Here is a 26,883-nt window from a genome sequence, read left to right as displayed (position 1 = left end):
GTTGAATTTGAAATGCCTCTGAGACATCCAGGTTGTCCTTTGTTTACAAAAAAGACCAAAATGACATCACTATGTTAGAGTCAAGTTACAGTGTGTCTGACTGTGCCTGATCAGGCCAATATGAGCTCAGAAAGCTCTACCTCAGGTTGAACACAAATAGTCCATGTGAACATCTGGGGTTTCTCCAATTTTGTGTGTTTCGTGTTTCTTTTAGGCTAATTCAGTTTTGCTTTGCTCATAGTGCACAGCACCTTCTCTGATGAGGACACGCCATGCTGAGTGGTCCTGAGTGTCTAGTGTCTCCCATGTCATATAATTGATTCCAAAGTTCTTTACAGATACCTTGAGAGTGTCCTTGTATCGCCTTTTCTGACTACCTTATGAGCGTTTGCCCTGTGTGAATTCTTCATAAAATAATTTTTAAAAAATTAAAAAAAGACATCCAGATACAAATAGCCAACTATTGGTGATGTGTGGATTAGAGTTTAAGGATGGACATATAGACAGAATTCATTTGAATGGAGATATTAATGGCAGTGGAATTTAATGCACTCATTAAGAATATATGGAAAAAGAGGAAAGAGCATAAGATAGATGTACAGGGAACATGTGTGATTAGAAGACTGGACCAGGACCATAATCTGGCAAATCAGGTTGATGAAGAAAGGTTAGATAGGTAGGGTAGCATAGATAGATAGGTAGATATTGCCAGGAGAGCCAGTGTCAGGAAAACTCATGAGGAAAAAGTATTCACGAAAAGTAGATGATCCACCTTGTCATATGCTGCAAAGAGATCAACAGTCAATGACAAGTATTAAAAAAAAGCATCTCCTATTATTCAATCATTTTTCTAGGTGCTAATGCTAACACAAATACAAAGTCTGAAACAATTTCTAATTTAAGAATTTAAATGAGGATTACAAAAATACTCTGATTTAGAAATTAAGAAATTATTGATAATTTCCTAGAGAATAATTTGAATGGAATGATAGGGTTAGAAATCAGATTAGATTGTTAAGAAATGAGTAGAAGGAGAGGAAGGTGAATTCCACAAGGGTAGATTTTTTTTTCCTTCCTGAGAACTAATTGGGAAAGGTCAGATGTAGCATGATAAATTGAAAGAATACCAGGCTTGGAGAGACTTACATGAACTGATGTTAAGTGAAATGAGCAGAACTAGGAGATCATTATACACTTCGACAATGATACGGTATGAGCATGTATTCTGATGGAAGTGGATTTCTTTGACAAAGAGACCTAACTCCGTTTCAATTGATAAATGATGGACAGAAAGAACAGTGGGAAATGAATGTAAACTATTTGCATTTTTGTTTTTCTTCCCGGGTTATTTTTACCTTCTGAATCCAATTCTCCCTGTGCAACAAGAGAACTGTTCGCTTCTGCAAACATATATTGTATCTAGGATATACTGCAACATATTTAACATATATAGGACTGCTTGCATCTAGGGGAGGGGAAAAATCGGAACAGAAGCGAGTGCAAGGGATAATGTAAAAAAATTACCCTGGCATGGATTCTGTTGATAAAAAGTTATTATTTAAAAAAAAAAAAGAAAGAATACCAGGGTTAAATGAATTTTTTTTCTCTTTTCTTTTTTCATTATAGTTTTTTTAATATAAAACATATGCATGGGTAATTTTTCAACACAGACCCTTGCAAAAATTTCTGTCAACGTTTCCCCTCCTTCTCTCCACCCCCTTCCTAGATGGCAGGCAGTCCTATACATGTTAAATATGTTAAAATATATGTTAAATTAATATATGTATATATACAGTTATCTTGTGGCACAAGTAAGATAGGATTTAGAAAGAAGGTAAAAATAACCTGAGAAGAGAAAACAAAAATGCAAGCAAACAATAACAGAAAATGTTATGTTGTAGTCCATACTCATTTCCCAGTGTTCTTTCTCTGGGTATAACTGATTCTGTTCATTACAGAACAATTGAAATTGCTTTGGATCCTCTCATTGTTGAAGAGAGTCCCTTCCATCAGAATTGATCATCAAGTAGTATTGTTGTTGAAGTGTATAATGATCTCCTGATTCTGCTTAAAGGATTAGACAGATCTCAGCTTATTTGTAGAAAGAAGGAAAAAAATCAAAGGGTAAAAAGATTAAAGACTGAAAGGAGTTTTTCAATGGAAAAAATTTAGAGTTGTAATAGGAGGGGTAGGATCAGTAGAACAGGTAAAAATCTTGGTCCGGGGAAAAGGACTATCTCTTTTTTAGATTGTTGTAGACTATGGGAGACATTTGAGATATTTTGAACTGTAGAAAAACAGGGGGAAAGGCATTCCAGAAGGAGTCTTTCTTTGCTTAGAAAAGTAGGATGTGAAGTCTTAACCTCAAGGAAGGAAGAATGAAGTAGTAGTGTTGGAAATTTCTTATTCCACAATTTTTCCACAAATTTTTGTTTAGTTAATGAATTCTTTTCCTGTGGTAACAAAGACAGTGTTAGACCATTGACTGATGCATAAATGAGTATTTATGTTCAGGTCTTTCTCAGATTCTGACCTGAACAGTATCTCAATATTTTATATATTTTCTTACTGAATTTAGAAAAGAAGAAAAATAAGTTTATAATTGAAAGTAATAAGAGCATTCCAGGAAAAAAGTAATATTCAAGATAATTTATTTTATTTGGAGCTTACCAAGCACCAACAAATGTCAACATTTCAAGATAGTTCGGTCTTTAAAAGAAATATTTCATATACATAGGCACACATACATCGAGACAGATAGATACATACACACACGTGCATGTATTTATCTTTTATTTTTGTGCATTTTGAAAGTGTTTTGTTGCTCTTATTTCCCTCCACTCATGTCTCACTATCCACTTAGTTACCTATCCTGACTCATAGTAGAAATTCTCTCTTGTATGATCTATGTATAGTCAAGTAACATACATTAACAGATTGGCCATGTATGGAAATGCTTGTCTCATTCTGTACCTCTAGTCCATCACCTTTCTGTCAAGAAGTGGTAAGTAATATTTCCTCATCAGCCTTTTGAAGACTTGATTTATGACCACTTTGGTCCAAGTTCTGAGGTTTGTCAAAGTGGTTTCTCCTCTCATGATTGTTGTAGTTATTATATAAATTGTTGTTCTAGTTTTACTGAGTTCACTCTGTATCAGTTAATAGAAGTGTTCCTATAAGCAGTCACAGTCATCACTTCTTACAAAACATTAAAATGCCATCACTTTCCTATACCATTTTGCTCAGCTATAATGGAAAGAAGCAATATGTAAAGAAGATGTGGTTAAAATAGGTTGTTTCATTGCCTCCCTACCCTCCCTTTCAGGGAGGGTGTTTCCCCTAGGAAATTTCTCATAGTTCTTCAGGCAAGCAATATATAGTATAATGATAGCCCTTATGTCAAGTACTAAGAGCAAATTAAATAAGAAGACTTAGAATCCAGATTTCTCCATTCCTCCTCTTTTGTGATTTTGAAGCATAAGGGTCTTCATGGAAATAAGGACTTTCCTCATAATCAACATGAGGTGAATAATATTTTCAGTTATGGAAGGTAATCTTTTGAGTAGTCAGGGATCACAAAGCAGGCTCTGTTTCTTTGGATGGGATTAACAATGGTAGTTATTTGACAGAACAAAATTTACATATTTGGACATAATCCTTGCATATTTCAAGAAAGATTCCTATGGTTGGAAAACAGCTATCTTCAGTTCTTAAATGTTTTTTCATGTCATCAAAATGGCAAAATTAGAAAATTATACAATATACTTGGTCCATGGAGAAAAAACTAGAAACAACAAATTTATTCATCTCTATAACCTACTTGGTGCATAGAAGAAAAGTATAGGAGTAAGAATATGTCATGGGCCTGTAGGAAGTGGCCAGTGAATGTTTTCTGAATGCATCAGTAGACATATTCAAATCTTAGTCCTGTATTCTATTTTAATCTCCTTCTCTTCTGTCTAATAGGCACTCTTTCCAAGACAGATGTCTGGCAATAACTGCACTGCTGTGACTGAATTCATTCTTTTGGGATTAACAGATGATCCAGCTCTTCGTGTCATCCTCTTTGTGTTATTCCTGGCGTCTATGCAATTACATTAGTTGGTAACCTTATTTTAATCATATTGATCAGAATTAGCTCCCAGCTTCATACGCCAATGTACCTTTTCCTCAGTCACTTGGCTTTTGTGGATATTGAAATTTCCTCATCTGTCACACCTCTCATGCTCACGAATTACCTCAAGGACATCACCTTAATCTCTCTGCCAGGGTGTATGGCCCAAATATGTTGTACTTTCTCCTTTGGAACAGCTGAGTCTTTCCTGCTGGCTGTGATGGCCTATGATCGGTATATGGCCATCTGTAACCCCCTACTCTATTCCATCAATATGTCTCCTAAAGTTTGCACTCTGTTACTCATCACATCCTATGTGGGCGGTTCTGTGAATGCTTGGTTTTTTACTGGTTGCCTATTGAATCGGTCCTTCTGTGGAACCAATAAGGTCAATCATTTTTTTTGCGATTATTCACCACTTTTGAAGCTTTCCTACTCTGAAGATAATCTTGCTGAAATTCTTCCTGCTGCCTCTGCTGGGTCAATAATTATGATCACAGTACTAATTATCATAATCTCTTATGTATACATCCTCTTTTCTGTTTTGAAGATAAATTCTACTGAGGGGAGATCGAAAGCTTTCTCAACTTGTACCTCCCATCTCACAGCAGTCACTCTGTACTATGGGACTCTTACTTTAATTTATGTGATGCCTAAATCTAGCTATTCAACAGATGAGAATAAAGTAATTTCTGTTTTCTACAGTGTAATGATCCCCATGTTGAACCCCCTAATCTACAGTTTAAGAAACAATGAAGTAAAAGGAGCCCTAAGGAAACTGATGAATAGAAAACATCTTTTTTCATGAATTTACAATTAAATTTTTAAAAATTTATTTTAAACATTATTTTTAAATTTTGAGCTTCAAAGTTTCTTTGTCTCTCTCACTCTCTCAAAACCACTGAGAAGGTAAGCAACATTATATCAGTTATACTTTTAAAATCATGTAAAACATATTTCAAAGTTAGCTGTCTTCCAAAAAAAAGCAAGAAAAATAAAGTTATAGAATTATACTTTAGTTTGTCCTGAGTTCATCAGTTTTCTCCTTTTCCACCACAAGCCCTTTGAAATTGTCTTAGATCATTGTTTTGATAGTTGCCATATCTTTGACAGTCATCATCACAATATTGCTTCTACTGTGCACAATGATCTCCCAGTTCTTCTTACTTCACTTTGCTTCAGTTTACTTAGTTCTTGCCACATTTTTCTGAAATGTTCCCCTTATAATTTCCCAAACAAAAAGTACTCCATCACAATCATATGCCACAGCTTGTTCAGTCATTTTCCATTTGAATAAGCATCCCCTTGATTTCCAATTCTTTGACACTAAAAAAAAGAGCTGCAATAAATTTTTATTTTATACATGTAAGTCATTTTCCTTTTTCTTTCATCTCTAATAGTGGTGTTATTGTATTAACAGGTATGTACAATTTTACAGCCCTGTGAACATATCTCCAAATTGTTGTCCAGTAAGACTAGATTAGTTCACTATTCCACCAGCACTTCATTAGTATACTTATTTTTCCATCATCCTTTCCAGCATATGTTATTTCTGATAAATGTGAGGTAACTATACATACCTTTGATTTATTCTGAAAATTGCTTATTTATGCCCTGGGATCATTTATCAATCAATTAATGCCCTTTTAAAAAAATAAATTAGACTCTTCTACACTTGGTATATATTTGAAAAATGAGGCCTTTACCAAAGAAACTTGATATAAAGGTTTTTGACAGACTATTGTTTATGATACTTTTTAGCATAATGCAGTTTTCCTAATTATCTATTTTAATTAGGTCTATTTTTGCTTTTGTTAACTATCCCTGCCTTTCTTACTTCAACTGAAGCATATTAGATTCTGCTCTAGCCCTGTGTTTTAAATCATTGTGTGTCTTTCTGTTTCAAGTATAAACAAAATATTGGATTTTTTAGCTTTTTATCTATTCTACTATCCAGTTCTATTTTATGACTGATCTCATCTCATTAACATTCAGTTTGTGATTACTAACAGTATAATTCCATTCATCTTATTTTCTCTCCCTCTCTCTGTCTCTCTTCAAAACTCTTTTTGCTTGTAACCACTGCTTCCTAGTTCATTCTCTCTTTTGTCATTCTACTTTCTTTCATTTATTCAAATGCTCCCAGGTAAAAGAGTTCAAGTAGCAAGAGAAAAAAATTCAAATATTGTAGAATCACAGTTAGGTTCACATAAGATTTAGTGGCTTCCATGCTAATGGAATTATGGGATTGGTATATGATGTTTTTGAAGATGAAAGAGTAGGAGTACAAGCAAGAATACCCTACCCAGCAAAATAGTAATAATAATAGAGAGCTTGGGAGGGCAATGAGCATTCAGTGAAATAGAGGATTTTCAAGCATTTCTAATGAAAAGACCAAAACTAAATAGAAATTGACATTCAAACAGAAAAATTAATAGAAACACAAAAAGGTAAAAATGAAAAAGAAATCATAAGGGAATCAACAAAGTTGAATTGTTTACATTCCATTTTCATTTTTCCCTCTAGATCTGAGATATGGAGGAAATTCTCCTTGATAATTTCTTGAAAGATGATGTCTAGAGTCTTTTTTTTTTTTTGATGATGGCTTTTAGGTAGTCCTATAATTCTTAAATTACTTCTCCTGGATCTATTTTACATTTAGTCGTTTTTCCTTTGAGATAATTCACATTTATCTCTGTTTTTCAATTCTTTTTACTTTGTTTTAAGTTTCTCAATGTCTCCTGGAATCATCAGCTTCCACTTGCTCAATTCTTTTTCTTCTTTTTTTTTTTTTGCTAAGGCAATTGGGGTTAAGTAACTTGCCCAGGGTCATACAGCCAGGAAATATTAAGTGTCTGAGACCACATTTGAACTCAAGTCCTCTTGACTTCAGGACTGGTGCTCTATCCACTGCGCCACCCAGCTCAATTTTAATTTTTAAGGAATTATTTTCTTTACTCTATTTGTGTACCTCTTTCCCCACTAGTCAAAATTGCTTTTTAAGTAGTTCTTATCTTCAGTAAGTTTTTATATCTCCTTTTACATTTGACCACTTCTACTTTTTAAAGAGTTCTTTTCTTCAGTGGATTTATAGAGCTATCTTACCATTTGGTTAACTCAATTTTTTAAGTTGTCGTTTTCTTCAATTTTTTCAGTATTCTTCAGTATTTTCTTCAGTCTTTTACCAAGTTGTTAATTCTTTTTTCATAATTTTAAAAAATCACTCTCATTTCTTTTCCCAGTTTTCCCTCTACTATTCTTATTTCTTTCTTTAACTTTTCCAGGAATTCTTGTTGAATTTGGATACAATTAGTATTTTTCTTTGAGGCTTTTTCTAGTTTTTCCACATCATTATTTCCTTCTGTGTTTATGACTTGGTTTTCCCTGCTACCACTGTAGCTTTCTAGGTTCAAACTCTTATTGTTGTTGCTCTTTTTTGCTTATTTGAAGCCTATTTCTAGGCTTTTCATTTTATGTTAATTTTGGCCTCTGCTCACTTAGGGAATGGGAGGCATTGTCCAAAGTTTCAAGCTTTTTTTGTGTTGCTGTTTTTAGAGCCAGTTCTCTGGTTCTATATGTGTGATCCTGGGAGAAGTGTGCTCACTACTCTCCTGGTATATACCCCCACCTCAGAAAGGATCTCTAGGCCCCTGCAACCCCAAACATTTTGGAGTCCTTGTTTCCTTGTCATCACTAGATTACCTCTCCATTCTCAAAATATAACCTAGAATTGCATATGGACAATATAATCTCCAATCAGTGCCAGCTATGGCCAGTCCCTGCACAGGGTCTCCTATAATCTCTGACCAGATATCCAATTCTTCTTACTGTCTCTGGGTTGAGAGCTCTTGAAGCTGCAGCTGCTGCTTGAGCCTCTGTTGCTATTATGACATGGGTGGACTCCAGACTAGCCTCCACTTTGATATACCAGATTTTCCTGCTGACTTCTTTAGTTTTCTTAGGCTGGAAAAATATCTCACCTTGACCTTTTGTTTGTTATGTCTCTCTTGGGTTAGTTAACACTTCTCTTTGAGATATAATTTTGGAGAGGAATATTGGGATAGTTCAGCTGGAGCACAGCCCCTAATCTGCCATTTTGACTCTGCCCATATAAACATTTATTAAGTACATACTATGTTATTGTGTTAGGCTTGGGGGGATACAGTCACAAAAAATAAATAATTCCAGTGTGTAAGAATCTAACAGTCTACTGATGTAATGGTTATGATTAAGTGATAAAAATAAATGGGTTTTAGAAAAAGTACATTTTCATTTACTGCATTAAATTTGTGAATTTATATGTTGATTGCAAAAATCTGAAAATACATGCAGTGTTCCACAAACGTGAACCACCCCATCTGCAAAGGAGTAGGGAGAAGTGTCTTCTCTCCACTCCTCTTTGGGTCCACTATTGTTTTTTAAAATATTGCAGTATTCATTTTCTTTTAATTATGAGGGGTTAGTCTTTCCATTACATTAATGTATTTATTTTATATATTGATTTCTTGGCTCTACTATTATCACTTTTTATCAGATTATGTAAGTTTTTTCTATCTTTCTGTATTAATATAATATTTGACTATGTTCATATGTCACAATTTGTTTAGTCATCCCTCAGTCACTGGACATCTGCTTTTTCCCAGTTCTTTGCTACCACAAAAGTGATGCTATAGTTATTTTAGTATATGCAGTAACTTTCCTTTATCAATGGTCAGTTTTGTAGCTTAGTATACTTATAAAATGTAGTCTTTTTCTATGAGATAACTCTTTGGAAAAATGAGGAGGGAGAGCTACTTAAAGAAATTTAGGTAATGAAAAACAAAATATATCAATAAAGAATAATTTGAAAAATAAAGACCTTCACAACTTGTTCCATTCTTACATTTCTAGTCTTTCACTTTACTCCCATTCACACAATTGTATAATCTAACTATGCTGGATTATTTGCCTTTCCCCAAAAATGACACTCCATCTTCTTTGTCTTTATACTGGTTGTCTAATAGTACCAAGATACTTTGTTCTTCCATCTTTGTCACTTAGTTTCCTTGTCTTTCTTCCAAAAACTCAAATCCTAATTTTCCCAAGAAGCCTTCCAAGCCTCTCAAGCTAATAATAACTTCCTCTGAAACAAAGTTTACCTTTCATCTACTCTGTCTTTATGCTATTTTAAAAAATAATACTATCAGCTTTAATCTGTCTCCCCATTTTGGATTGTTTTCCCCAACATCAATCTCTAGTGGCAATTAATACTTCCCTAATATCATAATTTGATTCAATGACTTATTCCCCAATGTCATTCAACCAATTACCATCAATTACTGTTACCAAAAAAAAAAAAAAAAAGACAATTACTGAGAAGATGTAATACAACCAGAAGTTAGATACATATCCCTGTGGATCATTAGCATACTCTCCCTTTCCACCTCACCTCTGGGAGAATGACTTGAAATTTAAAGCAGCTTTCACAAAGCACTGGCTCTAACAAAGTTTACTCCAAAATGCAGTATAGCTAAAGAATAGTCTGTCCCTTGCTTGTAGGAGCTGACAGCTTGAGTGTGAAATCAATGCCTTGCTGGTATGGCTTCTGGTCACTTAGTACTATGATAATGGTCTAGAATTGGCTGCCCACACATTCTGATAGTAACTCTTCTTCTGATTTTTGAAATTCACATTTCTAACAGTCTTTTACCTAAGTCACAATAGATACAACATAAACAGAAGCAAACACAGAATCTTTTGTTCATGGATTCATGTCAACCTTGGTAGAGAGATTAGGTCATTGACACTGTTTTGAATGTCAGGAATTTTCCTAAATGGGGACTTAGATAAATTGTGACTAAACTCATAACTTTTCATCTTAAACTCCCGAAAGTCAAAAAGGAGGGAACTACAAGGACTTTTGGGGACTACAAATCCACTCTGAGGCTTAAACTAAACTAAAAAGCCCATGAATCCAGCACAATATGAGTATTATCCAGTCTTGTGGGAATAGTTTATAAGTGATTATTTCAAATCATTAGTTGATGAGGGCATAGGACTAGAGTTCTGGGACAGGAATAAGTTCTACAATCTTTGATTCACTTCACTTAACACACGAGAGCATTGTTAAGAACTGACTGATCATTTCAAGCTACATTGTAAGGTATTGATTCTCAAGTCAGAAGAGGCAGCTCTGAGAACTCTAAATTATTAGTATATTCATTGCTCATATCATCTTGATAATTATGAAAATTATACTAATTTTTCCTCAGTGGAAATGTGGCCTTTGAGAAAATGAACAGATACTAATGTGAGGCATAGATGAAGTTGGCTTGATCTGCTTTAGTGGAACAAGTAAGGGACTTATTCTTGTACAGTAAAATGGAAACTTCCTAAGTAAAAGAAACATTATAGTGAGTAGAATTTATTATTTTCTTTTCTGCTTTACTGTTGAGTGAAGAATTTTCTTTGAAAAAAAATTTTTTGTAACTACATGTATTGCAGTCAAAATGTTCAATAATTTTTTTCTCTTTATAACTTGTAAGGAAAAAAGCTAAGTGGGCTATGCTTCTACCCCCAAATTTAAATTGTAACAACTATAAAACAACATTAGCTTCTTTTCAAATCACACTCAAAATCACTATTACCGATGTTTTGTGGACACTGTTCACCAATGAATAACAGTTATATTCCAAGATCATTAAATATTTCATTATTAGGCTAATTATGAAAAAATGCTCTTTGTAGGCCTTCCCTCCTTTTAATAGTAACATGTTTCTAAAACTGCAGAGGTAGTTGATTGTATGCTAAGTCTGAATTGATACTCCTGGCAAATAGTGAATTCATACGGATTGTTTATAATCTCAATTATGAATTCTCTAGCAGAATCTCTAGGAGGATTTGTTTGTATAAATTGGAATGAATCTGTTAAACTCCAGCAGAAAACAAAGGATTAGGAATTTTAATTTCTCTCTCTCTGGCCCCCAATTTTGGTTTGTGAGAACTGACAGTCTTTTCCAACTAACCCCCTCCTCCTCCTATCAAATGTGACTTTTTCTTTAGTCCCCATCTTTGGCTCCACTCTAGTAAGAAGGTTTTTCTGAGAATGGGCAGAATGAGGAAGACCATATTATCTACCACCCTGTAATTTTGTCAAACCCTTCACTAGACAGAAACTATTGTTGAGTTCACCTTTTGTCTGAGGGGAAAAAAACAGATTCATGTTTTTTACTTCACTTTGGGAAGTCATAGAATAAAAATCAATATGATCTTTTAATTGAAATCAGAATTTTCAGGAAGGAGGATCTTATTTCTGTATTATTTTTGTGTAACCTGCCATTACTCCTCTCTTGCATTCTATTTTCAATGATGAAACGTATATACACCAGAAATTACTGTGATCAACCACACTTTTAGCTGATACCATATTGCTATGCCGATCAAACAGAAATGTTAAAAAATTGGATAAAACAAGGAAACTTTTGAATTAACATAGACTTTTCTAGGCTGGGATGGAGAAGTACAGAACTGGCAAATCACTGATATCAATTATGTCAAGTGGAAGGGTAATAATAACTGTTTTTCCCAGACAGGATTCTTAGGCTGCTTTCCTAGTCAAAAAAGATGAAGCTCCAATTGCTATTTTAATGTTGCCCATTTACCACCAAAACAGCTCCAGTCTTTTAAAGTTCTTGTCGAGTTCAAGCTTATCCTCTCCCTTTCACATCTCAGCACAAAAATTTTCCAGTGGAACGGGAAGAGAAAAGAGAAGGAGCCTCTTTAAAGTATATTCTCTTCTGTGTCCTAGCTTCCACAAATGTGGAGGGATGATTATAGTTTGCATGCTTCTTTTAAGATTTATTTGTTTATGATTTTTAAGCATTTATCTGCTGGGAAATGGCTTTGGAATGTTGTATATAGATGTGTGCATATCCACATGTATACATTTGGCATATAGAATTTAATGTATATGGTCATAAACGTTTGTATATATGTAATACACACATGACAAGAGAGATGAGCTGAAAATAGAATGACACAAATGACATATATTCACATGTATATGTGTATGAATATATCAATATTTAATATAACTATCTAGAATACTAAACTCATTTGAGAAATTTGTTAGATTTTCCTCATTCAACCACTTCTTTATTTATCCTACAAGTATTAATTTTATTGGGGCCAAAACATTATGTCATCAAAATCATAAATTTTGTCTAAGAGCCTTTATCCCTTGTTAAGACAAGAATACATCTACCCCACTGCAATGAGAGCAATTTGTTCTGCATTTCTTCTAATTTTTTATGGTATGATATTTAATATTAAAGTCACATATCCATTTTAAATTTATTGTGGAATACAGTGGCAATTAGGTGGCACAATGGATAGAGTGTTAGGTCTGAGTCAGAAAGACCAGAGTTCAAATATGAGCTCAGATAACTTACTAGTTGTGTGACTGTGGGCAAATCATTTAACTGTGCTTGCCTCAGTTTCCTCACCAGTAAAGTGAACAGAAAGAAATGGCAAATCATTCCAGTATCTTTGCCAAGAAAACTCCAAATGGGGTCTCTAAGAGTCAGACATAACTAAACAACAAGAACACATGTAAGGTTCTGATCCAAGTCTCATTTCTATCGGTCTGTTTTCTAGGTTTTCCAGCAATTATCACATTTGGAGTTCTTTCCTAAATAATTTATATTTTGAATTCTGTTTTATTCTCTCCTGACTAATGTGTTTATAGATATATTTCTCTATTTAGGAAAAAGCTGTGCCCAATGATTTGAATAACTGCTCCTTTTTAATATAGTTTGAATCCTGGAAATACTATTCTCTTTTACTGCCCCCTTCATTTTTATCTCTGTTTATTATATTCCTTGATACTCTAGATCTTCTGTTTCTCCCATTGATATTGTTACTATTATATCAAGTTCTCTAAAGGTTTTTTTTGCTAATTTAACTAATATAGCAATAGGGGAAGGAAAAAGGAATGGGTAAGCATCTATCAATGCCTACTATATACAAGCACTGTGTAAGCACTGTATGGATATTATTCAAACTAAATTAATTTTGGTGGCATTATGATGGCAATTATATTTTGCCATGTCTCAGCCATGAAAACTGAATACTCCTTCAAGCTATCTAAGTCATTTTTTATTTCTTTAAGAAGCAAATTGAAATGATATCTACACAAATATTGAAAGTATTTGATTGATTCCTTAATATTTATTCATTTTGTAGTTATTTGGAATGTAATTTTTCCTATTATTGCCTTTGTTATTATTATTACTATATATGGACATGCTATTAGTTTTGCTGGTTTTATTTTTTAGTTTACTACTTTGCTAAAACTCTAGGTGCTCCATTGACTATATTTGATCATCTTAGATTTTCTAAATCTTAGGATTTTCTTAGTAAGCCATTCTAAGTATGTCATCAGCAAATAGGGTTAGTTTTTCCTTGCTTTACTTCTGTATTTATTGGGAAAGTTTCTAGTACATTCTAGTTGCAAATGATTTTAGATACTTTTTATGTTAAATAAATTGTCCTTTATGTTTTGTAGGGATTTTAAAAAACATAAATGAATGTTATATTTTGTCAAAAGACTTTTCTGTATCTATTGAGATAATTATCAGATTTTGGATGTTTTTTTTTATGTGATTAAATATATTCATTGTTTTTCAAAAAAAAATTACCTCTTTAGACAGTGGATCCAAAAACAGGATATTTTGCTAAGATAACCAAAATATACAAATAATACAAATGCAAGATATCTCAATTCTTTATGATCCTGTTCTGCAGTCATGATGGTAGTGGGGACATCAAAGAGAGCAAAATATTCCAAAGATCATGTAGTTTTTGATTATATTAAGAGGCAGCAGGTGGGGAAGAAGGAGACAATTCCCCATCTTGAAGAGACTGAGGAACCTGCTTCGTGAAAGGTATGATATGTAATGGAAATGCCTTGAACAGATTTAGAGCAAATAGTGATATTCTGTAACTAGTTCTGAAAGTCACACAGAGTCTCTTTGATTGGTTATGGAATTAGAACTGAAGTACTTTTTAAAAAGGCACTAATCAATGATGATCATTCTCTTGCCTCTGGCTCTTTCTGGACTTGCTGACATTGTAAAAGAAGGTCTAGCTGACTGCTGAAGGTCTGTGTGTGAGGGAAGGTGCATCAGGTCCTTCATTCCTTAATTTAGGAGTTACCCTTAAATATATACATGGTATTGTCCATTTAGCACATAAATTTCATCACAAAACATCAGTGCTGAAAGAAAACTTTGATAATCAAGGCAAATTCATTTTTAAATAGCTTTTTATTTTTCCAAATGCATGCAAAAATATTTTCACCATTCACCTTTGCAAAACTTTTGTATTCCAAATTCTTCTCCCATCATCCCCCCAACTCCCCTCCCCTAGATATTAAACAATCCAATATAGGTTAAACATATGCCATTCTTCTAAATATATTTCCATATTTGTCATATTGTATAAGAAAAAGCAAATCCAAAGAGGCAAAAAAACCTTAAAAAAAAAAAAAAAACCAAACACAACACAACATACAAAACCAAACAACAACAACAAAGATGAAAATACTATACTTTGATACACATTGTCTCCGTAGTTCTCTCTCTGGATGTGAATGGAACTTTCTATCACAAGTCTATTGGAATTGCCTTGAATCACTTCATTGCTGAAAAGAGCCATGTCCATCACAATTGATCAACATAATCTTGTACAATGTTCTTTAGTTCAGATATAAATCCTCTTTTATCTAAACTAATGGAACTATCTCTTAATTGGACCTATAGCTTCCAAATTCCCATTCTTCTAAATCAGTATTATTATTCTGGAGTCCATTGTCCCTTTAGAGGTCCATGGATAGATTTTTAAAGTCCATGAATTAAATAGGAAAAAAAATTACATCTTTATTTTCATTAACTTTTTTTTGCTACCATTGTAATCTTATATATTTTATTTCAAAATGTTATTCTGGATAGGGGTCCGTAGACTTCCTCATATTGTCCATTCTACAAAACAAAAAAAGTTGTAGAACTTTTGCTCTAAATGATTCCCTACAAAGCTAAAAATATGGTTTCCCTAAAGCAGAGATCTCTTTGTATGACTCTCCTGCTCAAAATTTCAGTGGCAATAAGTAATGGGACCATTAATGGTTTTTCCTACTTTCCAAAGCTGACAAAGTCATAATCTTAGCCATTCCATCTCCAGATTTCATTCATGTAGGGGAAGGGTGAGAACAATTTTGGAACACAAGGTTTTGCAAGGGTGAATGTTGAAAATTATTCATGCATATGTTTTGAAAATAAAAAGAATTAAAAAAAGAGAGAAACATCAGAGTATGAAAGCTTCAAAAGGAGTATGTAATTACAGAAAAAGTGATTTTTTTTAGGGTCACAAAATTGCAGACTCATAAGCAACCAATGGCTCCTTGTTGTCTCATAAAACACAAACTCTTCAGATTAATATTTAAAGTTTTTTAATCTTCATATACTCTGTTCATTCAGATGCATTTCACAGTTATTTTTCATTCACTCAGCATTCTATTAAAACTGGCCAAATTGCTATTTTCTGAATCTGGAATTCCATTATCCGCTTGTGTGCCTATGCAAAGCTGAATCCTTCCAGCCTCAAAGAGTTGTTCTCTTATAACCTTAGCATCTTTTAAGTCTCTACAAGAGACTTACAAGAAATTCAGTTTTCTTTGTTCTCTCCTTCCCCTAAATTGTCTTTTACTTAGTTACCTGGTTTTTGTAAACTATGAGCTCTCTGAAGATAGGAATTTTTTTTTAATTTCCTTTGTATTTGCAATGCCTAACATAGTGCTATATATAATGTAGAAGCTTAATAAATGCAAATTGAATTGAATTGACTATTCACTTTTGAAAACTTTGTTTCATTATATCATAATCATAATAATCACATGTAACTCTCTGATACTATCCAGGGGTCCTCAAACTTTTTAAATAGGGAGCCAGTTCACTGTCCCTCAGACTGTTGGAGGGCCAGACTATAGTAAAAACCAAAAGTTTGTTTTGTGGGCCTTTAAATAAACTTCATAGCCCTGGGTAAGGGGGATAATGGTCCTCAGCTGCCGCATCTGGCCTGTGGGCAGTAGTTTGAGGACTCCTACGTGACTTAGTAAGCTGTATAGCAAGTGACAGTCCACATTGATAAGAGTTTCTATCTTCAATATGATTTCCCTATACCACTCAAACTACAAGTCTTGTCCAAAAATTAAAATCATGTAACAAGAATACTAATAAATCAATTTAACATATTAACATTATTGTATGTTCTGTCTATTTTTCACTTCAGAATTTCAGAACTACTGTTTTAAATTACACTCTCACTGTCAAGTTAAGCCCTCAAAGGCTGCTATTATCTCATGTTCCAGGGACAATCAGAAAGGGTGTTTTTTTCCCTTTCATTATATTATAGCTCATGAGCCCCAATCCATGCTTTTCCTTTTAGGTTATCATTTGATATAAATTACTAAATCAAGCTTTATTAGTTTTTAGAAGAGTGTATTTACTAAAATAATATAATAGGAACAATTGGTACATATGCACTTAACCTCCATCCCTAAATCTGCAATACTGTCTGGATAGCACATACAAGAGAACACAAGAGAAAATAGGTTCAATCTTGGAGCAAAGGAGAATGTAGCTTCTGGAAATTCTTTTTTTAATAGGTTTCAAGATGTTCCACTTCATTATTGAATAACTCTCTGCTAGATTCTTTCTAGAACTGCAAAGCTGCTTTACCTCCATGTATCTAAGTTTATCCTTGGTTTCAGATACTGATACCAGTAGCCATTATTTGGGATGCTACTGGGATATGGGTAATTCCAAGTCCTCTGACCCTTTGAAGTCTACGTCATCCTTTGATGGTGGTTGTTGGGAGACAGAGCAGCTCTACTCCCTACCTCCTCCCTTCCCGAAACAACTGCCTCTGAGCATCTAGAACTTTGTACAATTCTGGTTGTTTAGATATTGTAATTCTCTTTTTTAAAATTAAAGCTTTTTATTTACAAAACATATGCATGGGTAATTTTTCCAACATTGACCCTTGCAAAACCTTTTATTCCAAATTCTCCCCTCCTCCTCCCCACCCCTTCCCTTAGCTGGCAGGTAGTCCAAAACATGTTAAATATGTTAAAATCCAATATATGTATACATATTTATACAATTATCTTAGTGCACAAAAAAAATCAGATCAATAAGAAAAAGAAAACCTGAGAAAGAAAACAAAATGCAAATAAGAGAGAATGCTATGTTGTGTTCGACACTGTTCCCACGGTTCTCTGAGTGTAGATGGCTCTTTTCATCATTGAACAAGTGGAACTGGTCTGAATCATCTCATTGTTGAGAAGAACCACATCCATCAGAATTGATCATTGAATAATCTTGTTGCTATGTATAATGATCTCCTAGTTCTGCTCATTTCACTTAGCATCAGTTCCTGTGGGTCTTTCCAGGCCTCTCTGAAATCACTCTGCTGATTGTTTCTTACAGAACAGTAATATTCCATAACATTCATATACCATAACTTATTCAGCCATTCTCCAACTGATGGGCATCTCCAGTTTCCAGTTCCTTGCCACTACAAAAAGAGCTGCCACAAACATTCTACATGTGGGTCCCTTTCCCCCTTTTAAGATCTCTTTGGAATATAGACCCAGTAGAAACACTGCTGCTTGATAACTTTTTGAGCATAGTTCCAAACCGCTCTCCAGAATGGCTGGATCCGTTTACAGGTCCACCAACAATGTATCAGTGCTCCAGTTTTCCCACATCCTCTCCAACAGTCATCTTAGCCAATCTGAGAGGTGTGTAGTGGTTATCTCAAGAGTTGTCTTAATTTACATTTCTCTGATCAATAGTGATTTAGAGCATCTTTTCAAGACATTCTAATTCTCAAATGAGCTTACTGATTTTTGGCAAATCTTAAGGTATATGGCAGAATCTCAACCATTGTAAATATAATCCCTGTAATACTTTGCTGAAACATTTTTGCTATATTGTTTGATTCAATAGACCTATTGTGTGGTTTGGGTGGATATTTTAAGTGGGTTGTCATGACTGATGGTCCCACTCTTGTGCCTCTAAGAAAAGATCTATTCCTAATGGAATTAGTGGGACATAGAGCTTTGGTTTCCACTCAAAAAGATCTTATTAGACTGTTTTGGCCTCTAGTTCCCCAGGACAGATCGAAGCTGTTAAGTCTTAAGAGAGGATCTAGCAGAGCAAAGTTTGGGCAGAATCTGCTGGCCTTGGGAAAAAAAAGAATCAGAAGAATTGGATACAGTCAGTTGCTAGCAGGACCCCTTCTCTTCTCCAGAGAGGGAGCTAGAAAAAGAGAAGTGTTCTTAACTGATTCAGAAAGTAGAATTACCTAATTTTGTGTTTTTATTTTTTTAATGATCCAAATCTGTGATCTTTTAGAAGTAGGGAATTCTCGGTGTGGGAACTTCCCATTGGTGCAGACCCACAACTCATGTAATTTACAATCTTGGGGGTTATTGGAGGTAGTAGAGATAAGTGAACCAGGAAGAGGTATGCCTTTTCCATGGTCACACAGCTAGTAGATAGAAAAAACGGGTTTTTCTGATTGCTAGGCCTGCCACAATTCTACACCTTGCATAGTCTTGCATAAAAGCGTCGAAGGGGTCAGTCTGAATCCAGGATCTGGATGCTGGGGCTTAAAAGAAAAAGCTCGGAACGAACAGTATGTTGGGGGAAGGGAAGGACGTAAGAACTCTTTCCTTCAACCTTCTCCTTTGAACTGTGAATGGAAATAATTTTATTGTGTTTTGTTTATGCACAATCGCGTGTGTTCGATTCTCGATCAAAGTAATGACTTTTCTTCCTCTGCTAATGAACGTCATCTGGGGTCCCTCCTTCCTGTGCGCTTTCTTTAGCTTGCGATAACGTCACTAGGCACCCCTCTGTCCCGTGTTCTTTTTAGAAATTTTCTCTACAATTTTCTCTGTGTATTGTAACCAAGATTTTAAAACATAAACGAATGTGATTGGACACCGGAAACCCAGGTGGGAGAAGCCGTAACAAAGATCCAACGCACCTCCTCTTCCACCTTAATCCTCTGTCCATGGCAACAGACTGTCATTTCTCAGAGTCACCTATCTGGCCGTGGGTCCAGCTTCTAAGATGAAGGTAGAAACAGAAAATTAACTGTTTGAGATCACCACATCGAGCACATCTGAGTCTCTTATTCGGCTAGTGTTCTTACTGCTGGGGATGTAGCTCAGTGGTAGAGCGCATGCTTCGCATGTATGAGGCCCCGGGTTCGATCCCCGGCATCTCCAAATTTATTTCTTGTGCTTTTGGATGACTACCCCTCCCTTTGGAAATGAGCACCCCGAAATCTGTTCTCCAAGCCAGGTATTTCCAGTACACTCAAAGTGACACAAGCACAATATACACACACCTGTTATTTCCAGTTTCGCTTAAAGTTCTTTCCTCAACTTGTGCACTTCATTTTCGGCCCTGAAACATACTCAACTTCCAGATGTTGAAATTCCCGCTGACACAGATCACTGACTTTTAGAGTTGCTTGGGACAGAGATTAATTTATTCATGCTCACTTTATGTCAATGTTCCTCCTAAAATGAGGCAACCACAATTGATATTCATGAATAACTGCTTCAGAGACATCAATCCCACTCTTTCAATACTTTTCCTATCTTTTTGTCTTTTCCCCTACTCCTTATATGTTCTTCCAAGGATATGTCTGTAGTACAATTCCCTTCACTCTGTAAAAGTGTCTCCCTTGTCTGCCTTATCTGTTAGATACATGAAGAGGTTAGTTAAATAGGTGACACAGACAGAATGAAGGGAGACGTCTATCTGTATAGTGGTGATAAGCTAAATAATATTCTCAGTTTTGGACAAATTGAATTTAAGGTTCCTGAGGTCTCCAAACAGAGGGACTATTTTGTGTATTATTGGATAATGATGAAGACATTGAAAGTCATTATTAAGGCCTTATTCTAATACATACTAGTTTCTGTAACCATGGATAAGTCATTCAACTTTTCAGAGCTTTAAGTAACTAAGATGTACCCAACCTGAATACTGTACCTCCAACACCCCATCTTCCAAAAACCAGGATACAGTTTCTGTGGATAATCATTCCCTAATCATTAGATTTGCTGTAGGGTCCAATCCAGATGAATGGAGCCTGGGTACAAATGAATCCCCTTAGCCCAGGATATCTGCTCTTGGACAACAGGGTCATACTTCGGCTACACTCCCATACTGCTATTCACCTGGACCATTTACCTTTTACCTGTACCCCGGATGCAATTTATTTCTCCAATCCACAGTCCCCAGTTCTCTCTTCCACTCCCCAGAGCAAAATAATCCTCCCTTGTCACCAATTTCCTAGATGTGCCGTTTACCTTAATATCCTTGCCAAGATGCCTAGGGAACTTGTGCCTGCTGGAGATAAGATACGCATTTGCCGTCCCATATCCCCCCATGGTTAGCTCTGCTGTAACCACGATCAAAAAAAGCAGTTTCTGTAGCTCGAAGATTAGTGCCATCGACTGATTATTATCAAAGGGATAGTGGATCTAGCCTTTTTTGTTGTTGTTCTGCTTTTAGAGTAGAGAATGTCTTGTTTAATTAAAAAATACGTCAAATTTTACTGCAGTCAGCTATAACTGCCCTTTCATTCATTTTATTCATTCATAATGAGATGGTCTTTAATTGCAGTGGAAGAGGGGCAGTGTTCTTATTCAGAGTTCACTGTAGCGAGCTCCAGGAATGGAGACCATGGATATTTCCGGGCAGGGTCTTTAAAAAAAAAAAAAAGGAGAAAAATGGGTGGGGGAAGGGGGAGAAAGGTAAGACTTCAAAAAAATCTCCAAACGTCCCTGAGTGGGCTTGAACTATCACTAAATTTTCGGCTAACAGCCAAAGCGCTGACCGATTGAGCTACAGATGCCAGACAGTGTTATGATTTGGGTCAAATTGAGACTAGAGAATACCAAAAAAAAAAAAAAAATCACCAAAATTAAAAAATGGCAAAGTTTATGTCCACAGAACACGGTCTCTTCTGAGGAACCTCAAAGAAGAAATAAAATGTCAGTATGGATATGGAACAAAATTAAAATCTAAGAAATTCCAAAGTAGGAATTAAGAGTCACATCTTTCCTCCTGGGAATACTAGCATGCCCCAAAGTCACACAGACTCTCCTTACCTTGCTGCTGAGGGACAACTGTCTAAAAACCTGCCAATCCAAAACTCCCATAAATCGAGAGGTAGATCTTTCCTTGGGGGAGAGAGAGCATATCTTTTCCAGAGGCCAGTTGTTGAATCAGACTCGGTAATGGAATGGGATGCAAAGAGAAATTCACTTTAGTCCAAAAAAAATTGTGTTGGGAAGGGATTTATGTCCTTTGATTCTTTTTTTGAGCTTTTATTTATCCAAAATTACAGATCTCAGCCTACCCACGACAGTCTCGTCAGGGTGCCCAGGGAATTTATGCCAGCTGAAGGTAAGGTACATATTTGTCGTCGCCCATCCCTCCATGCTTGTCTCTGCTGTAACTACGATCAAAAAGCAGTTTCTGTAATTCGAACTTTAGTACCTTCGACTGTTTATTAGCTAAAGTGGCTTCATCCTTTTTTGTTGTTGTTGTTCTTCTCGGACTCTGCAAAATAGATTCACACTTACCACAAAATGTTTTTACTAACCAGTCTTTCTTGTTCTCTGCCTCTTCAGTCCTTCCCTACGTCTTTTCCCATCTCTCCACTCCATAAGGCCAATGACCCGCATTCAGATCATTTTCCAGCCCTGACTTCTGTGCCCCACTTACCAAAAAGTTTCCACGAGGAAGTCCCCACCGCCTCTCCGGACTTAAGCTCAAATCGAAGACTTGCATTTTCTGTCTTCCCACACTCAATAAGGACACCTTAGCTCCTCTTCAAATCTTCGAGGTGCCACCGTTACTCAAGGAGAGAAGGCACAACAAGAGTATTAAAAGGTCTAAACGGAAGTACCAAAAGACGCAGAAGGGCTAGGAAAGTGTGGTGAAGCAGAGCAGGGAAGGGATGGTGAATAGAGTTCAGAGTTGTGAGACTTGGACATGAACCTTGTGGCAGACTTGAGAAATAGGACCACCAAATGGCAAACCTTTGATTCTTCTATCTCCATCATCTCTCACGGGTTCTGTAACTTCCTAAGAAATCTTCCCAAAGCCTATCAATCCTTGCTCTGCTGCCACAATAAAGTTTCCTTTTAAAATTAGTAGTTTTCTTGGTATCTTTATTTTTATTTCTCTTTCTTTTCCGAAATAATAATTTTGTTTCGTCCCTGGCAAGCCATCCCTTGTTTTAAAAAAAGGCGGAGAATGGGGAGGGGGGCGGGTAGTAATGCAGCAAAATTAATCAATCTTTCAAATTAGTTTTCTCCCACTCCCTTCTTCCTCCTTCTCCGTCTGTCTCTGTCTCTCTTTTCTCTTACACCTCTCCCTCTCTCCCTCTCTCAATCTCTCTCTTTCTCCCTCTCCCTCTCCCTCTCTCTCTTTTCCTCAACTATACTCTGAATTAGAGAATGAAATCGCAGAGCGTTTGCCGAGAAAATCCCAAATGGGATCACAAAGACTGGGACATGAAATTGACAAAAACCTTTGGTGTTTCCCAAGTTCAAAAAAAAATTTTTTTTGTTGTTCGTTCGATTCCATTTCGAAAATTCAGAATTCAGGTGTTAGAAAGGCAATGGAAAATGTCCTCCTTTGTATTTCTATGATTACCCTATATATTCCTTAATGTTACTATCAGAATTTTTGAAGAATTTTTGAAGAATACCACCCTCACCTAGTTTAATGATACAACCGAGAGGGAAAAAAAAAAACAATAAATGTTAATTTTAGGAAAAGACTAAAAATTCAAAATTGGAATGGGGATGTAGCTCAGTGGTAGAGCGCACGCTTTGCATGTGTGAGGCCCCGGGTTCGATCCCCGGCATCTCCACTATTTCTTCTGGGTTTAAATTCTCAGAATTTAAGTCAATTTATCTTCTAGTCCAATATGCCCCAAGACTCAGAAGTTATAGAGTGAATTGTTAAAATGTGATACCTAAAAGATTAAAAGGCTTCAGTGCACGATCGAGGCTCTCCCTCGAATTTTAGCTATTAAGTATCAGCGCATTTTTCCACCTTCTAAACATCTGCCTTTTCTTTCCCCATTACTGGATGTCAAAACAGTTTCCTGCTGGAATATCTGAAGAGGGAGCAGGGTAATTTTAAAATTTGCTCTATTTTGAATTAGGACAATTAAATTTGAATCATGCCTCTCACAGTTTGTTTTTGTAAAACCTGATACCAAATCATTAAAGGTTTCTGGAATTCATTTTCTTTATAAAAAGAAGGTAAAGGGAGTGGTTGGAATATATGGGCTCCGAAGGTTCCTAGAAGGTCTTTGTCAACCATGGCAGATGCCTTGACGAGGTCATACTTTCTTCTCTTACAAATAAGACCATTTTAGTGATTATCTTTGAAAGGAAATACTGTGGGAACAAATTCCTTTGCAAAATACCCTGAGTGCTGCCTCTTCCAGTGATCAGTTTAGTTGCCTGGGAAGGGGCCTAGAAGATAAAGTTCTTACCTTTGTAATCTCTGTATTCTGTTATACACACTCACCACTCATCTTCCTTAACATTGAATCCCAATGGAGCCTCTCTTAAAATTACAAGCTGTATCTATCTAAAACCAAGAACAAATATTATCTGTAAGGAGAAACTTGGAGCATCCGCAGTAAGATCAGGGTGCGAAGCAAGAATGTCCATTATCACCATTATTATTAATATTATACTAAGAGTTCTAGCTAAAGAATTAAGGGAAAGAAAAGAAATCAAAGTAGTAAAACTAGGAAATGAAACTATCACTCTATAGATGATGTAATTGTCCTCGTAGAGAACCCTAAAGAATTTACTAAAAACTAGTTCAAACAACTTAACAAAGTGGCAGAATATAAAATAAACTCATGCAACTCATCACCAATAAAGCCTAGCTGGAAGAGATAGAAAGGGAAATCCCATTTAAAATCATTGCAGACAACAAAAAATACTTGGGGGGAGGGGTCTATCTACCAAACCCATCCAAGGATATATGAACAAAATTACAAAATACTTTTCACACAAATAAAGATAGATCTAAACAGTTAGAGAAATATTTATTGCTTATGAGTAAACTGAGACAATATAATAAAAATGACAATTCTACCTTCATTAATTTACTTATTCAATGTCATACTAGCGTCTGCTAAATGAGAAGCAGATCTTCAGGTCACAATTGTCATTTTACATTAAGAAATATGAAAAAAACTATTATTATTATTATTATTGCTTTTTTCATGTCTCAGGGTTCTACACACAATAGGAGGTAAGGCAAGGCAATAAGGATTTTTATATACAGTCACTATGTGCTAGGTACTCTGCTAAATGCTGGATATACAAAGAGGAGCTTTAGCAATGTTTCTTGTATTGGTAAATTCAACAGCTTTGTAAAACACAAGAAAGACGTGTTGTTTAAAGGTTGAGTTCAGTCACGGTTTCTTCTTCATGGATTTTGTCAAGAATATGGGCAAGTGTTATAGGCAAGTGTTATAGGCACCTGTTATAGGCACCTTTGGCCTACTGTGGACTTAGAACATATCTCTCAGAAGATTGCTACACTTTCCTGCTACAAGTTCATGATTCCACATTCTTTGGTTGAGTGGAATACACAGATATTAACACATACAGCACAGAGAATGAAATGCATCTGGACCATTCAATTTGATTAATAATAAAAATTTCTATATTTCTGTTTAAGTCTGCCATCTAGTGGGGAATCTAAAACATCCTTCAGTTCTTTTTTATCCTATACACTAGGATTATTAGACTTATTTTTGTCTCCAGGTTATTATGGCCTGTTCATTTTTTAAAAATCGTTCATTTCCTGAAATACTCCCTCTATAGCCTGTTGTTTTGTAAGAAAGAAAAATTAAAGAAAACCAACCTGTTTGTTTTGAGATTTTAGAGGAAAACAGCTTATTTATTCCCGAGCTCGAGTTCTACACCCTAGGCTCTACCTAACATCTAACAATATTCACGTCTTGAACATTATACATTAAAAATGCTTAGCTTATATTTTATTCAAATAACATCAAAACATTATTACAATCTATAAAAACAGTACAAACATAAAATCTAGTGTTCCAGGGATATCTAGAATTAAGTTGAGTAAACTGGTATTGTTTTGTGATATAAATTAATTTCCTTGCTTAAGATGAAAGCTCCTTTATACCTAATATATTCTAACACTATCCTATCCTACAGTTCTAAGGTCTGATCCTATCTCTATTTCCAAAGTCTACTTCCAATCTCTTCTTTAAAATCTTCCATTTGATAAGGAACTCTTAGTTTCCTTGGAGCCCAAATAGTTTTTTTTTTTTAATTTACATTAAAAAGGCATCAATATCTTTGTTTTCAAATTACTTTCCCTTCTAAATAGATGCTTTCTGCCAACTTTGATGAATCAGCCAAAAAAGATAGTAAGATTTAGTCCTAATTACTATTGAAGGGAAGGCCAGCTACTCAGATTTCCACCAGTTGCTATCTTTCTTTAGGTATGTTTTCCTATGATTACTAGTTGTCTGATGATTTGCCTTTTTTTTTTAAGAGTAAGAAAGAGGAAGAGAGATTTGTCCTTTATTCAAAAACTCCAGGGACTCCCCCACGATTACTTCAAGTCTTAGACTCCAGATACTGGCATTCAAGATCTTCTCCGATCTAGCTCAAATCTATTTTTCCAGCCTTATCTCATATTATTTCTTTTCAACTACTGGCCACATTGAGCTAACACTCTTCTCCCCTACGAGGAATGTGCTCAACAATCTTTATTCCTTTCCTTGCTCCCATTGTGCCTCAGTTCACTTCTATTGAAGTTTCTAGGTCATCTCTAGGAAGCCTTTGGCATCTCAGGAAGGTGTAAGATTTGTATTTTGCCTTTCTTTGTATTTCAAACTCTTAGCAAATCATCAGGCATCTAATAAATAGTAGCTGACTAGTCAACTGACTCCACTCCGCTCTGATCCCTCCTCAAAGGAATGTAATTTTTCTCTCTCAGGAAATCCGTGAGAGAGTTAAAGAAAAGATAGGCCCCGCTGGGATTCGAACCCAGGATCTCCTGTTTACTAGACAGGCGCTTTAACCAACTAAGCCACGGAGCCAAGACCTTAGCTGCTTTTCTATTCAAGCAAGAAAAAAAGGAAAAAAAAAAAACCCATCCAGATGTGTTTTGACACTTTCCCTTTCCTGCCCTGACACTCAAAAATCATTTGCACTTTTTCTGCTTTCTCCTTCCCGCTCCTCCTCCACGCAACCTGCGCATTCCTTCCTCTCCCTTTCCCTGGCCTACAATGCAGACGCCTCAGCCGCACCTTCCTGCTCCCTATTCCGTCCCCTCCACTCCCACCTTCTCCTCTCTCCTCTGCTTCTCTCCTCCACCGCTCGCCCTACCAAGGGACCCTCTGCTCACTGGGTCCAGCTCCTAGCTCGCCGGCAGTCCCTACCATGGCATTGCGGGACAGCCCGCAGCTAAATAGCCTGAGCTGGAAACGAGCAAGACTTCAAGGGGCACCGAGCACTGAAGCGGAACCGACTTCGCCCAGCCCGACATCCCCGACGCTGGGCTAGGCCGAGAGGGAACGAGAGCTGGAAAAGTGAAAACCAGAAACGTCCCCACTCCCTG

At 35.8% G+C, this 26,883-nt stretch overlaps 3 non-coding genes and 1 pseudogene across 3 annotated transcripts; 3 read left to right on the top strand and 1 right to left on the bottom strand.

Annotated features, from left to right (window-relative positions):
• The first annotated feature begins 3,984 nt into the window (after positions 1-3,984).
• Positions 3,985-4,922, top strand: LOC127540775 (olfactory receptor 480-like; annotated as a pseudogene).
• A 14,454-nt stretch (positions 4,923-19,376) lies between these two features.
• TRNAA-CGC (transfer RNA alanine (anticodon CGC)) lies at positions 19,377-19,448 on the top strand. Its single transcript has one exon. It is a non-coding gene; the product is annotated as a tRNA-Ala (tRNA).
• Positions 19,449-23,050: 3,602 nt separating this feature from the next.
• Positions 23,051-23,122, top strand: TRNAA-UGC (transfer RNA alanine (anticodon UGC)). The gene has a single exon. It is a non-coding gene; the product is annotated as a tRNA-Ala (tRNA).
• A 3,166-nt stretch (positions 23,123-26,288) lies between these two features.
• TRNAT-AGU (transfer RNA threonine (anticodon AGU)) lies at positions 26,289-26,362 on the bottom strand. The gene has a single exon. It is a non-coding gene; the product is annotated as a tRNA-Thr (tRNA).
• Between the last annotated feature and the right edge of the window lie 521 nt (positions 26,363-26,883).

The sequence above is a fragment of the Antechinus flavipes genome, chromosome 6 (genome assembly GCF_016432865.1).
Source record: "Antechinus flavipes isolate AdamAnt ecotype Samford, QLD, Australia chromosome 6, AdamAnt_v2, whole genome shotgun sequence".
Classification (NCBI taxonomy): Eukaryota; Metazoa; Chordata; class Mammalia; order Dasyuromorphia; family Dasyuridae; genus Antechinus; species Antechinus flavipes.
This window is presented reverse-complemented; position numbering and strand designations above follow the sequence as displayed.